Genomic DNA, 15,760 nt, shown 5'->3' on the forward strand with positions numbered 1-15,760 from the left:
GTTCAACTGCTCTTCCAAGTCCTTTGCTGTCTCTAATAGAATTACAATGTCATCGGCGAACCTCAAAGTTTTTACTTCTTCTCCATGAATTTTAATGCCTACTCCGAATTTTTCTTTTGTTTCCTTTACTGCTTGCTCAATATACAGATTGAATAACATCGGGCAGAGGCTACAACCCTGTCTCACTCCTTTCCCAACCACTGCTTCCCTTTCATGCCTCTCGACTCTTATAACTGCCATCTGGTTTCTGTACAAATTGTAAATAGCCTTTCGCTCCCTGTATTTTACCCCTGCCACCTTCAGAATTTGAAAGAGAGTATTCCAGTTAATGTTGTCAAAAGCTTTCTCTAAGTCTACAAATGCTAGAAACGTAGGTTTGCCTTTTCTTAATCTTTCTTCTAAGATAAGTCGTAAGGTTAGTATTGCCTCATGTGTTCCAACATTTCTACGGAATCCAAACTGATGTTCCTCGAGGTCCGCTTCTACCAGTTTTTCCATTTGTCTGTAAAGAATTCGCGTTAGTATTTTGCAGCTGTGACTTATTAAACTGATAGTTTGGTAATTTTCACATCTGTCAACACCTGCTTTCTTTGGGATTGGAATTATTATATTCTTCTTGAAGTCTGAGGGTATTTCGCCTGTCTCTTACATCTTGCTCACCAGATGGTAGAGTTTTGTCATGACTGGCTCTCGCAAGGCCATCAGTAGTTCTAATGGAATGTTGTCTACTCCCGGGGCCTTGTTTAGACTCAGGTCTTTCAGTGCTCCGTCAAACTCTTCATGCAGTATCTTATCTCCCATTTCATCTTCATCTACATCCTCTTCCATTTCCATAATATTGTCCTCAAGTACATTGCCCTTGTATAACCTCACAATATACTCCTTCCACCTTTCTGCCTTCCCTTCTTTGCTTAGAACTGGGTTGCCATCTGAGCTCTTGATATTCATACAAGTGGTTCTCTTCTCTCCAAAGGTCTCTTTAATTTTCCTGTAGGCAGTATCTATCTTACCCCTAGTGAGACAAGCCTCTACATCCTTACATTTGTCCTCTAGCCAACCCTGCTTAGCCATTTTGCACTTCCTGTCGATCTCATTTTGAGACGGTTGTATTCCTTTTTGCCTGCTTCATTTACTGCATTTTTATATTTTCCCCTTTCATCAATTAAATTCAATATTTCCTCTGTTACCCAAGGATTTCTATTGGCCCACGTCTTTTTACCTACTTGATCGTCTGCTGCCTTCACTACTTCATCCCTCAGAGCTACCCATTCTTCTTCTACTGTATTTCTTTCCCCCATTCCTGTCAATTGTTCCCTTACGCTCTCCCTGAAACTCTCTACAACCTCTGGTTCTTTCAGTTTGTCCAGGTCCCATCTCATTAACTTCCCACCTTTTTGCAGTTTCTTCAGTTTCAATCTGCAGTTCATAACCAATAGATTGTGGTCAGAATCCACATCTGCCCCTGGAAATGTCTTACAATTTAAAACCTGGTTCCTAAATCTCTGTCTTACCATTATATAATCTATCTGATACCTTTTAGTATCTCCAGGATTCTTCCAGGTATTCAACCTTCTTTTATGATTCTTGAACCAAGTGTTAGCTATGATTAGGTTATGCTCTGTGCAAAATTATACAAGGCGGCTTCCTCTTTCATTTCTTCCCCCCAATCCATATTCACCTACTATGTTTCCTTCTCTCCCTTTTCCTACTGACGAATTCGTCACCCATGACTATTAAATTTTTGTCTCCCTTCACTACCTGAATAATTTCTTTTATCTCGTCATACATTTCATCAATTTCTTCATCATCTGCAGAGCTAGTTGGCATATAAACTTGTACTACTGTAGTAGGCATGGGCTTTGTGTCTATCTTGGCCACAATAATGTGTTCACTATGCTGTTTGTAGTAGCTAACCCGCACTCCTATTTTTTTATTCATTATTAAACCTACTCCTGCATTACCCCTATTTGATTTTGTATTTATAACCCTCTAATCACCTGACCAAAAGTCTTGTTCCTCCTGGCACCGAACTTCACTAATTCCCACTATATCTGACTGTAACCTATCCATTTCCCTTTTTAATTTTTCTAACCTACCTGCCCGATTAAGGGATCTGACATTCCACGCTCCGATCCGTAGAATGCCAGTTTTCTTTCTCCTGATAACGACGTCCTCTTGATTAGTCCCCGCCCGGAAATCCGAATGGGGGACTATTTTACCTCCGGAATATTTTACCCAAGAGGACGCCATCATCATTTAATCATACATACATACATCACACATACATCATACATACAGACATACATCCTCATCGACTCCAGGTCACCGAAGTGGCGTCAAATTGAGAGACCGGCACCTGGCGAACGGTCTGCCTGATGGGGGGGGCCCATAGCTATATGATTAAAAAAAATATTTATTTCAACCTTTGAATGCTTGATGAGTGTATTTAAATTATTTTTACTCTTCTCATTCACAGGAAATGAATAATACTGATAACTCTCCATTTTATTCATAATTTATTAATGATAAAATTTATTAAGGCATTTGTAAAAACTACTGTTACACAAGCATAATTACAGTTAACCCTTCTAATACCGAGTATTTTTTGTTACACGGAGTACCATTGGGGTCTTTACTGACCCCAACGAAATTTATTTTTTATTAAGGATAGTTTTAATAATAGTAGAATCAAATCAATTTATTTTTTTCACAATCTAAAACTTGATGTCAGTGACATTACATTAAATTAAAATGTACATTTTTTAAATTATTTATTTCCTTAAAATTTACAAACAATTCTCATGAAACTAAAAACATTTTCGATTAAATTCCGAACTGACATTTATGACGCATTACACTTACAGCAATAAATTGCAGAATGGTTTTTAGACACACAACATACACATTTTGAACATTTATCGGTGAATTTTCTATCCTCAGACCTTTTACAAAACGGACACCTCCCTCTTTTTTTTATCTGTACTGTTGATGGATGTACTGGGGAAATAATTTTGTCTGGCTTTCTTCCGACGAGCTGCTTTCCTAATTCTATGAGAAATACCCATGTCTTGTAGTTGGTCCTTTCTGCCCAGTCTGGTGTAAGACGTAGCCATATGATAAATGCATTCAGTGCACTGATATCAATCATGTTGTAAAATAATACCATTGGCCACCTTCTGCTCATCTTCTTTGTAGTGTACGTTCTAACCAGCTTGTCCATGGTATCTACTCCTGATTTTGTTTTATTATAATCCAGAATCATTACTGGCTTGCATTCTTCTCGATCTTCCAATTCCTTCCTTGAATGTATTGTACTGAGCAAAGTTGGAACATTTCCCTTTTTTGGACAATATGAAAAAATTGAAGCATGCTCTTGGAATCCAAAAATAGATGAATGTTTGACTCGACCTTTGGTCTGAATGAAAGCTTGTGGTAGTTCTCCTTCATTTTTTCTAATTGTTCCTAAGAGTGTGAGATTGATTTTCAGAAGTTCTCTCGCCAAACTAAGGCTAGTGAAAAAATTGTCAGTTGTTACATTTCTGCCACTGTTTTCTAAGCCTTTCACCATATCTGAAGCTGCTCTCTTGCCTTGACCAACTTCACGAGATTCATTTTCTTGTCGACCAGTGTAAACTTGGAGATTGAGAACATAAGACGTTGCACTATCACGTACAGCCCATAATTCCAACCCATATTTTCCTGGTTTTGAAGGAATATATTGCCGAAATGGACATCTACCACGAAATGCCACAAGTTGTTCATCAATTGTTACGTTGATGTGAGGAACATATGCTTCTTGAAATGTGTGTACCCACACTTCAAATATTTCTCTAATGGGAGCCAGCTTGTTAGGAGCACGGTTGTTACGTCTCACATCTGCGTCATCAAATCGGACGCCCCATGAAATTTGCGTAGAGTGTTTTCTAGCCATTGCTTCACTAAAAATGTGTCTACCATCCTCTTTCTTCCACAGATGTGTAACTGCTTCATTATTGGCCTTGTAAGCATCTGCTAGGATCAAGACACCGATAAAGCACTTCAGTTCAAGGGCATCTACTGGTTTCCATTTACTACCGTAAACAAGACTACCCTCTTTGTTAGTCCACTTTAGAATTGCATCTACAATCTTTCTCCTAAGAAACAACTGAAAAGCTGATTCTATGGAGTCTACATATTTCACTGCAAATTTTGTTGGATCTGGCTTTATTCGCATTATGTTTCATCTTTCTTCTCTTCCACAAGCTCTTCTCAACTCGTGTTTGTGCCACAATTCTTCTTTGTTTTTAGACCTATACAAAATAAAAAATAAAAAATACAAAGGGTGTATCTTAGCGCTAGACCCTAACGCACATTTACAAAAATACAATGTGTACTTACATATAACAGGCAGAAATATGTGTTACTTCCTGTTCAGGCTGGACACATGCGCTGTCCAAATCTTCTTCTGTACTTCCAACTGATTGAGGAATATCCACTTCTAAGACGTTAATTTCTCCATCGCTGCATGAGACATCAGAAACTATATTACTGATATCACTATTTGATTCTCCAGATAGAGGATTATCATGCAGTAATATTTCAAGCACTTCGTCTTCGGAAAGGTGACGACTCATTTTCCACTAAATGCAACACACACAATAGTAATCTCCACTTGTATGGAACAAATAACTGTCAGATTATAAAGTATTGACAACAATCACACGTTACAACAAATATTTACAAGAATAAAACAAAGGAAATACAGCAACAGTTACGGATTCAATGTAGCATTATTGAGTAATAATACCGCAAGAGAGAAATGGGGTCACATTTAACCCCAATGGTATTCAGTGGTTCTCTCTTGATTTTCTGCAAAACTAAATATTCTCAAAAAGTTATATTATATATTACGAACCCATTACTTAATTCAGGAAAAGTCCAAATTTTTCATAATTTTTAGGAACAGGAAATAAGTTATATTTTACAGAAAATTACAGTCTGGGGTCATTATAGACCCCACGGTATTAGGAGGGTTAAGCAAATTGTCATTTTCATTGGGTATCGTAATTTCTAAATCTTGAATAGGATAAAAAACTGAAATATTTAATGGAATATTTGGTTCATGAATTACTGGTCCACCAAGTTCAACATTAGGCTTCAATGAAGAAATAATGTTAGTTTCCTGATGAAAATTCCAACATCTAGATTAAAATTCATATTAATTAACTCAAATCAAATAATTTAGGATCATCATTACCAATGGTCTTTTTAGTGGCGTCAACAGGTTGACCACTAATTCAAGCACACCTCCAATACTATCTTTTATATCCATAAACAATGTTATATCACTTTCAGTAGTAATTCTATTTAAAATTTCATCTGCTGTAATGTGACTGTTTGGCGTTTTGTATCAATATACTTTTCTATTTTTTAACAGGAATTCCTATTGTTTCTCCATCACAATACAGTTTATTATTTTTCTAAGTAATATTTGGAGTTAAAAAAGTTCACAAAAACCAGCTAGTGCAACATTGTTATAACTTTCTCTTATAGCTAAGTCAGTCTTTTCTTGAGACTGAGTGGCTTACCACTCAATTGAAATAATCCACTGATTTATCAATAAAAATACTATTTAATAAATTAAAACTGACTTGGAACCAAAAATAATTCCTGAGAGGAAATCAAAAAATAAACATAGTAAACTTTTACCAAATTCTATTCAATGTGCAAACGAAATAAAATCAAGCAAAGATAAAAAAATAAAGTTTTAATAAAACAGATTGTTGATAATTATTTCCCAAACTTAAGAAGAGAAAATATATTTAATTCAGACTCAAGTTCAGACGAAAAAGTTGGTGAAGGTTTGATCAGCTGAATAAGTTTGGATGAATGACATTTAAGATTTATTTGGTAGAAAGGTGGTAATTCATGAAGAAGAATTAGATGGAAATAAAAATTACCATAATGGAAAAGTTGGAATAACTCCAATGTTAACTAATAAATCCAGTGATTTCATTATCAACAAATCAAAAGGAATTACATATTTGATTAGATTTTTAAATAAACTTAGTCAGACTTTATGAACAAGCTTAGATTAACAAACTTCCTTTTGAAATGCATCTTCCTGGTTGTAATTGTTGTTGTCCTAGGACAAAAGTAGAAGAAAGATTGGCTAGAGATGATAAAGCAATTAATCTATTAGATGAGGCTTGAAAAAACAAGATATTGCGTATGGAGATAATAAAGAGTTAGAAAATGGCATGATGCAGGTAAAGAACTTCGATTAGCTGCAAAGGAAAGACTGCATGCCACAGAGGCTTGTTAGGAGAAAAATTAGCTGCAAATGCAGATAAAGGAATAATATATGTAGAACGCCAGCTTAGACTACATTTGCCAGTTTAACTAGACTTCAGGCTGCATCTTGTTTAAAATGGTTGGGACTATAATTCTTCGAAATCTTTATAAATTTTTTATCTTTAGAAGTAAATTACTTCAGCATTGATTATACCTTGCTTCCTAGTGACAAAACTAAACCAAAATCAATTAAAATTGAACTCAATAAACAATTACATAGTACTGATCAATTTTTAACTGATGCACAAAAAAAGACAGAAAAAACTGGCGGTAACTTACTCATAATATGAGATATACCTGTTTTGAGAAAGATTATCGAATATCTTACAAAAAAGAAAGATAATGCTGGACTAACAAAACGCAAAGGCCGATTTTTACCATTACTTCTGGTTGCATTACCATATCTAGCAACTGTTGGTTCACTAGCTGGTGGATCTGCAGCAATTGAAAATGCAATAATAAACAAGAAAAAGGCTTATAAAGAATTAGAAGTACAAAAAAGACACAACCTAACAATGGAGAAAATAGTTGGTGCTGGGTTAAAAAAAAAAGAAAAAATTCTAAGAAGTAATAAAAAATTGTGATAATCCTTTATATAATTTTGACATAGAAGAATTATTTAAACAATTAAAAATTAATCCCTTTCAAGGTGTATTCATGATCAGTAAACCATCAGGACTTCATCCTAGAGAATATGAATATGGAATAGTAAATTTAGGTAGATCTGTACATGTTGGTACTCACTGGATTTGTTGTTATAAATCGAAAAATATGAAACTTGTTTTTGATCCATTTGGAGAAAATATACCTAAACAACTAATTAACTATTTGGGATGAAATGATCTATACTATAATACTGATGAATACAAAATTTTTATGAAATAATTTGTGGTCATTTGTGTCTGTTTGTTTCAAAACTGTTATCAGATAGTTATAAATTTAATGATATTTTGAATCTAATAAATGAATATTTTTGGAAATAAGCTGCAGCTTAATTTTCACATGATTAATGAGCAGATAAATTCAGAAAACATGAAAACGAGTTAGAAGCAGAAATTGATCCAAAAATAGAAACTTTAATCAAACAATTTCATAAGGAATTATGTAACATTTTTAAAGTGACTATAGGATATATTGACGTTAAAGTTAGAAGATTAGTAGATTTAAAAGATCCTATAAGTAGTTATGATTCAGTTACCAAACAATATTTAGAAAATAAGTTAACCCATATTGTTACAAAATCTGAATACACAGATATTCTAACACAGTTCAGTAACTCTTTCACTACATCACATTTCAATGAAAACATTTCGAAGGAGATGGAACGGACTAAAAGGCCTAATCCTTGATGTACATGGTGATGGTATCAAGCAAGAACTGGAAAAATCAGTGCAATTAACCCACAGGTAGAATTTATGCCACTTGGGAAAAATAATACATGAGCATGAGGATAAAAGAGGCAACGAACGTACCACAACACATAATTTCAAATTATCACCAAACTAATAGTATCGTTAAAAAAACGAGAGTTTCGAGGTGGGGCTGCAGGTTGTCTCAATCTAAAATTATAAGAGATAAAAACTACGAAAAAGTAACATGACTAATAAACGTAAAGAGAGAAAGTTATAGACTGGTGTCAGAACCGACGGAGAAGAGCCATGTCGAAACCAGGCCACCGCCATGCCGGTTGCTGCGGCTTCGCAACGCTTCTGTGATGGCAGATCACACTTGACGCCGACGCGTGATGCAGCGTGCACGAGTACTGCAACCCAATTACGATAACCGGGGGGTGTATGGAGGATGGGGGGTGGGGGTGTCACCGACGCATTCCAAACGATTCGGTTCGACTGACTGGCCGATGTAAACAGCAGAAATCAGCCCAGAGAAGCAGTATTTAAAAACGTACAAACCAGCCCGTCCTCGTCAAACAGCTGGGCATTTGGGGCCAACGAAGTGTACGGACCCTGTAACGAACTTTTGAGTCAGCTTGTGCGCCACACTTCGCGAACGCTCTGGCTTTGGGTAGGGCCCACGGGAAATCAATACTTAATTGAAAAGGTACCAGCCGAAGGTCTTAATTTTGTCTTGTGCTATCGAGAACTTCCTTAAACGCGAAGTTAAGTATTATTAAACTCTGAAGTAGTTACTCGCTCCCCAGAGACGACTGCTGGCACTCGCAAGACCTACGATGTCGTCACAGCCTGTCTTTTTCGTGTGCCTCGCGGGCAGTGATGACGTCGAGTCTTTCCTACTTTGCGCCAGGCCGATGACGGAGACCTAGACGCTTGTGCCTAAGCCGGGACACTTAACCGCTGCCAACCGCCCAGTCCTCTGGGCGCCAGGTGGACAGCCCTCCACTTGGCCAGCATACCTGGAGTAGGACGGAAGGATCTAGCGATCAAGCCCTTGCCGGGGTACCAACAAAAGACCACCGCAGCCCGCCGTCCCTGTGGCTGCCCGTCGCTGCCGCCGGCCACTCTCACTACGGCCAGGAGACACGGCAGCCTGGCGACGCAGCCGCGACAGCACAGCACTGGAATGCGCAGTCTGCAGCCGAATGCCGTCGCCACTGGGGAGACGCTGTAGTATTCTTTGCGCCGCCCACTGATGATCGTAAACAAGCCTCAGTAAAGGAGTCATTGTAACCATCATCGATCCTTCTTCAGCAGCACTACGTCATCCCTCGGCACAGAATCCTACATCACAGTAAGCTATCAGAGCCGTCCTTTACACACTGAAGCACCAAAGAAACTGGTTTAGGCATGTGTATTCAAAAAAGAGATATTTAACAGGCAGAATACGGCTTTGCGGTCGGCAACGCCTATATAAGTGTCTGGCGCAGTTGTTAGATCGGTTACTGCTGTTACAATGACAGGTTATCAAGGTTTAAGAGAGTTTGAACTTGTTGTTATAGTTGACACACGAGCGATGAGACACAGCATCGTGGAGGTAGCAATGAAGCGGGGATTTTCCCGTACGACCATTTGACGAGTGTATCGTGAATATCAAGAATCCCGTAAAACATAAAAACTCCGGCATCGCTGGGACCAGAAAAAGATCCTGCAAAAACGGGACCAAAGAGGAATGAAGAGAATCCTTCAACATGAGAGAAGAGAAATCCTTCTCCAAACTGCTGCAGATTTCAATGCTGGACCATGAAAAAGTGTCGGCGTGCAAACCATTCAATGAAACATTATCGATATGGGCTTTCAGAGCCAAAGGCCCACTCGTGTACCCTTGATGACTGCACGACATAAAGCTTTACACCTCACCTGATATCGACAACACTGGCATTGGACTGTTAATGACTGAAAACATGTTGCCTGATCAGACAAGACTCATTTCAAATTGTATCTATTGGATGGACGTGTACGGGTATCGAGACAACCTCATGAATCCATCGACACTGTATGTCATCAGGAGACTGTTAAAGCTGGTGGAGGCTCTGTAATGGTGTGGGGCATGTGCAGCTGGAGTGATACGGGACCCCGATACGTCTAGATACAACTCTGACAGCTGACAGGTACGTAAGCATTCTGTCTGATCACCTCTACCCATTCTCGGTCATTGTGCATTCCGACGGACTTTGGAAATTCCAGCAGGACAATGCGACACCCGACACCTCCAGAATTGCTACAGAGTGGCTCCAGGAAAATTATTCTGAGTTTAAACACTTCCGCTGGTCACCAAACTCCACAGACATGAACATTGTTGGGCACATCTGGGATGCCTTGCAACGTGCTGTTCAGACGAGATCTCCACCCCCTCCTGCTCTGACGGATTTATGGATTATGGACAGCCTTGCAATATTCATGGTGTCAGTTCCCTTCAGCACTACTCCAGACATTTCCATGCTACGCCGTGTTGTGGTACTTCTGCGTGCTCGCTGGAGCCCTACACGATATTACGCAGGTGTACCAGGTTTATTTTTTTTTTCGCTCTTCAGTATATAACGATGAAATTTTGACCATAGTTTGTTATCTAGTAATTTACATCGAACCAGGGTTAATGAGGCCCCTTGTTGTCAATTGATGCAACATCAATTGGAGATTTGAGCCATGTTTTTTTTTTTTTTGCAGGTGGTACAACAGTCACCAAAATAATTTATTCATCGTCATAGTAAAATATAGCCTACAGCTACCAACTGCAGTCACCCGCGAACGTTACACTGTGGAGAATGTATGCTAAGTTTCTGCGTGAATGTTCTGGTATCCCGGCCAGAATGCACAGACCTAGACTATAGCCGCTAGGCGGAGCTCCTAATATTCGCTCCTATAGTCCGTGAGACGAGTGATTGGTACTGACAGTTCCGGCGGGCAGACGGCGCTGTTGCCGAACGTGGCTCACAGCACGCGGTGCCCTGTCTGCTACACGCATTCTCTAGCAGCAGAAATAAAAGCGAGACAAAATACAAGTCGTATTGGTACGCGTGAATTTATTTAAAGTTGATGCTTGAAATATATTAACTCGAAAACTGATAAGAGCTATTTAGTACAAGTATCTAAGATGCTGAAACATAATAAAGTTATTTGTTAAACTTCACAACTGAAATGAAAACTATTTTCGCAAGTTGTTGAACATTAGCAGTTTTGGTTTCCATTGTTAAGTATTAGCATTATTAATTTGTTCTACTACAAGCTACAGAATAATTGGTCAGTGTATTAAGAGTTATAATCTGAAGAAAGTACTCACAATATGATGATCTGGTTGTAGATCGATAGCAAACTCCCTCCTTACATTCCTGAATACGTTGTAGTTACTGTAATGGAAAAACACCACTCACATCACTGTCAGAATCTGATTTGACATTGTCTTCCTCAGCACTACTCGAACTATCACTGCTCTCTCCCAGATGTATAATTAAATTTTCGATGCATTCTTCCACAACCTCTTCGGTTTTGACCGCCTCTCTGATGGCACGTGCAGTGCTGTTTACAATTTTAGCCCACGTCTCGCTTGTCACTTTATTGATAGCTGCTGGAAGGAGAGTTTCCACTTCAGAGATCGTGAATTTTTTATTGTTTGCAGCAATGTAATTTTTTATCTGCGCCCACACTCCTTCAATTGCATTGAAGTGACAGTGGTATGGAGGAAGCTGAACGATTTCATGCCCGTGCCTTTTAGCAATCTCGTCAATTACATATGTTGGAAATTGGGGTTTCTTTTGTGCCACAATTTCGAGCAGTTCCACCTTCCTTAAATCTTCTCTGAAATCTACTTTTCGCCGTTTGAACCACTGAATGATATCGTCTTTTTTTGTTGCCAAGGTTGGTGCCTTATCGTGAAAAACGGAATTGTCCATAACAATCACTGATGGACTTGTCAGATTCGTCATAAGCGATGTCTCGAACCATTCTTGAAATACTACACTGTTCATTTCTTCATGTTTTTTGACCGAAACATTTTCAAGCAGTTTGGCACAAAACCTTTCCATGTTCCTGCATGTAAGACAATAATACGCCCTCCTTTGCCAACAGGCACTGCCATTGTCCCCTCGGGCGTTCCATCATTCCAGCCTCTATGTAAAGAATGGCTGGAATTGGCCCAAGTTTCATCTAACCACACTATACTTTCGAATTCCACACCCATGATCGTGCGCAGAAATCTGCACCGCCATGCAACTACATCTGTCCTTTCCATTAATATTTTGCGTCCGTTAAACAGTGAATAGCTGAAGCTTATGTCTTTCAACACTGTACGCAATGAAAATTTGCTCCCTTTAAAAAGATCGTCTTTCTGAAGCGACACCAGTAATTTAGATAGAGTGGGATGTTCCCTTCTCTTATAATAGCTGTATATATGACGACGAATAGCATCTTTCTGAAAATCGTCCAAAGCTGTCACCTGCTTATTTCTCGGTCGCTTCTTTCCTGGTGTGTGCAGCTTTGTTGTGCCAATCTCGTCACAATCTACACTATACTGTTCTTTCCCTATCTTTACAACAGTGTTCTTACTTATTTTCAATGCTGCTGCAGTTCTCTTCACAACCTGAACAACAGGAATTAAGAGCCCACCTTTGTTCTTTTCTTTCTCAAAGTAATCCCTCACAGAGCACACGAATTCACGGGCCTGGGTGTGTAGCACACTTTTCTTCCTCCGTTTCACTTCTTGTGTTGGGCTGGTACTACCTGCCGCACTAGACATTGTTTACAACGAAACATAAACAAAGAAACACTAAAAACAACAAAAACGAAATAAACTGCGAATTCAACTTCAGACAAACGACAAACGACCGCACCGCCTGCACGCGAGACACTGGTAAGTTTTATAAGCGCGCGCGACCGGGTTTCAGAGCGGCAACGTGGCCCTAGCTACCCGTTCAAAGTCAGGCCGTCATTGGCTGCCTGCCTGCGGTCGCTAGGCAACGGAAAGACGCTACCGAGCTGTCAATACCAAAGACTCGTCTCCCAGACAATAATATTGTCGCCACCTCAACACCAGGCGCTGGCTATGCCCAAGCCTATTGGACAGCGGCTGTGCTATAAAGCGCGCAGGATAACAGTTCAAATCCCAACCGAAAGCCCACAATAGACTAAAACCGCTAAAACTACTAACAGGCCGAACTTATTGATTGCACCCTTCCACTATTCTGCAAACCTAAGAGACCCTAATTCGACCTATCCTTTGCTATGCAAATGTTGCAAGGATTTCCGCCTCACCAAAGTTCTGCAAGTCCCTGCAGTCCTCGAACGCCATGCACTCGGTCTCGCTTTCAGCATCCGTTTACCTTCCCCCAAATGGATCCTCTACCATCTCATCGAATTCCCGCCGCTCCTCACCCACATCAAACACCTCCACATCCTTCCTATCTGCAGTTTAGATTCCAATAACCTCATTGTTTCCTCTCTGATTACCAACCCTGGTATGCTGCCGCATATTCACAAACACACCCCTCTGTCTCTACACCTACACACACTCCGTATCCTATTCCAACGCAATTTCAACCAACTCCCTCTCTTAGACAATCAGATCTGCCCCGATATTTATCCGTCCTATCAACCTTAACTCTTCATCCACCTACCCCACTCCGCATCAGGGCTCCTCTCTCCTTTTCCCTCTCCTTCCATCCCTGACACTGTTCTCCTGTAACCACTACCCTACCCACACACCGACTGTATTTCCCACTATCCACCTCAACTCCTACCTATCATCTCCATAGCTTTCCTGCGTAACAGACTTCTATCTTTTTACTCATATCCCTGAGCTCTATGGAACATACTCTTTCCTCCGTGGATAGTCCTCACCCTGTGCAGGTCCTTTAGGTTTTAAGTGAAAGTGCAGTGTTTCAGTGTTTTTTATCAGCAGAATTTCACCTTCCTTTGAAGTGTTTTTGGAATGTTTACATTTTCCTTTTTAACTTCCATCTTTGCTTTTTAATTTAAAGCGGAAAAACTGTCCCACAGTTTGTTTCTAATTGTTGTCATAACTTTTTAAAGAAATCGTTTGGCTGAAGAATGGAATACTATACTGCTGACAGCACACCACCTGCCCATGTGGGGCGAGGGGAATCACATAACAATAAACGAAAAGAAATGGCGCAGACCACGATCGTGTTTGGACTGTGCTTTCCTGTCATTCCCATATACGCACCATCGCCTGGTTCCAGATACCGTCTCGTCTCGTCTCGGCTCTCAGTTTGATTTAGACTCCGCACTTGACATTCTTTCTCTTGTTGTTCGCCCTTCGCTGTTGTTATCTTTTGTGATTTTCGGCGTCTCACCGTCGAGGCCTTGGCCGGCCGCCCAACATCTCCTGGCCGTGTCCAACTCAGGTTACCGTAAATCTTATATATTTATTTAACGGGAGATTATATGTCCTATGCTGCCAATGTTGTTATCAAACTTTGAGATCCGTTATCTTGGAAAATTTTTAAGACACGAACCTACACTTTTCCATAGTTACTTAATGTACTTTTGTCGATATACCAAACTAGAATTATTGCAAAAATTGTATTATGAGGCGTTTAATAATATTTTTCTCAAACTCTTAATTTTACTGGCGGAATTTTGTAAGCAAATGGACATAAAAATCAAACAACACAGGTTATTTTTATTTTTCTGGTTCTATGTGTTTAATTTTGTTCTTGACATGCTGTGAAAATATCATGTTTCTACGTTAAGCGCTTTTTGAGATAACAGGTTATTTATAGCAATTAATTTAGTTCTTAGGAACTGAGGATTTAACTTTCTTAAACACAGACCTTCAGTTCTGAGTCTTTAATGCACCAGAATTGTCCTGGCCCATTATTCGTGTCCTCTTCAGTGTCACAATCACCAGATGTTTGCATTCTTTTCTTCCTTGCTTCTTTTTTCATTTGCTGAACAGGTAGCTCTTCTTGGACTACAAGAAGCACGCCAGTTCTCTCAGATCGCTAGATGTGTTGCGCACTAATCTCACCCCTACATTCACCAGAAGCTGCTGTCTTTTATCGTTCCTACCATTAAAAAATATTACCGCGTCAGACACTGTTAGCTTCAGAGTCATGAGGCCCACAAAAACATTTTTAGGCACATGGCACCACACAACATTACTGAACGATTCATCCACAATATGGATCTTCCCAAGCAAACATTTCTTTAGTAGCTCTGGATTTATCAGCTATTTGATTATAGGTTTGATTGCCACCTTCACTGGAAAAAGTTACCGCAAAATTCAGTTTGCCTGTACTTACACCAAGCACTATCGGGCACGTGTCACAAAAGACTCGTTATTCTGTTTATTTGCACTTTACTCACAGTTTGGACGCTTTTTTCTATGACATCTAACGTAAATTAAAATCTCACGTAACTATTACCGGCAAATTTGCGCTTCTTAAACATATTTCAACGCTTAGTCATTTTATATACGTAAAAAAGCAATATATGCAAGTATACTATAGAAATCGCTGGCTAGCATTATTTTCATAAAAACTAGTGTCAGGAACATAGGACTGATTTGCTTATTTGTAATGCAAAATTCTCAGACGTAACAATGGCATCAAAACGATGCCATTCACAGCATTCTAGACACACCCCGTTTACGTGAGGCTACCAAAACTGGATTTTGTCAACCGATTTCCCAATACCGCTTCTAAGTGGTCACTTCAAAATCGATTCTGGAAATCCGCTACTAGTTGCCGGTTTTCCAATTCCACAGTCTATTTTCGCTCCCATGTAACCGCATACCGTTTTTGAAACGTGCTTGGGTTGTCAGGTTACGTCTTGTTCTCAAAACATTCGGCTAATATGGACTGAGTGACTTATTGAGCAATGAAGGAGAAGCAGGAATATTAGACTGAGCATGAAGCTGTCTGCCTCTAACAAGCAAGTGGAGTGATACAGCGATTATGCTGACTAAATCAGAAACTGGAACAGTTGTTTTCCAGACGCCACATTTAACTGGTCTACCAAATCCGCCGACAGCGAGAAACAGTTTCTCAAATTCGGTT

The 15,760-nt window shown here is 39.5% G+C and overlaps 1 protein-coding gene across 5 annotated transcripts in view; it reads left to right on the top strand.

Moving 5' to 3' along the window:
- The window catches only part of LOC126263354 (neuroglian-like), an 80,533-nt gene that overhangs the window by 44,646 nt on the left and 20,127 nt on the right, over positions 1 to 15,760 (top strand). The gene's annotated exons all lie outside the window — the stretch shown is intronic.

Source organism: Schistocerca nitens, chromosome 6, assembly GCF_023898315.1.
Source record: "Schistocerca nitens isolate TAMUIC-IGC-003100 chromosome 6, iqSchNite1.1, whole genome shotgun sequence".
In the NCBI taxonomy this organism is placed as follows: Eukaryota; Metazoa; Arthropoda; class Insecta; order Orthoptera; family Acrididae; genus Schistocerca; species Schistocerca nitens.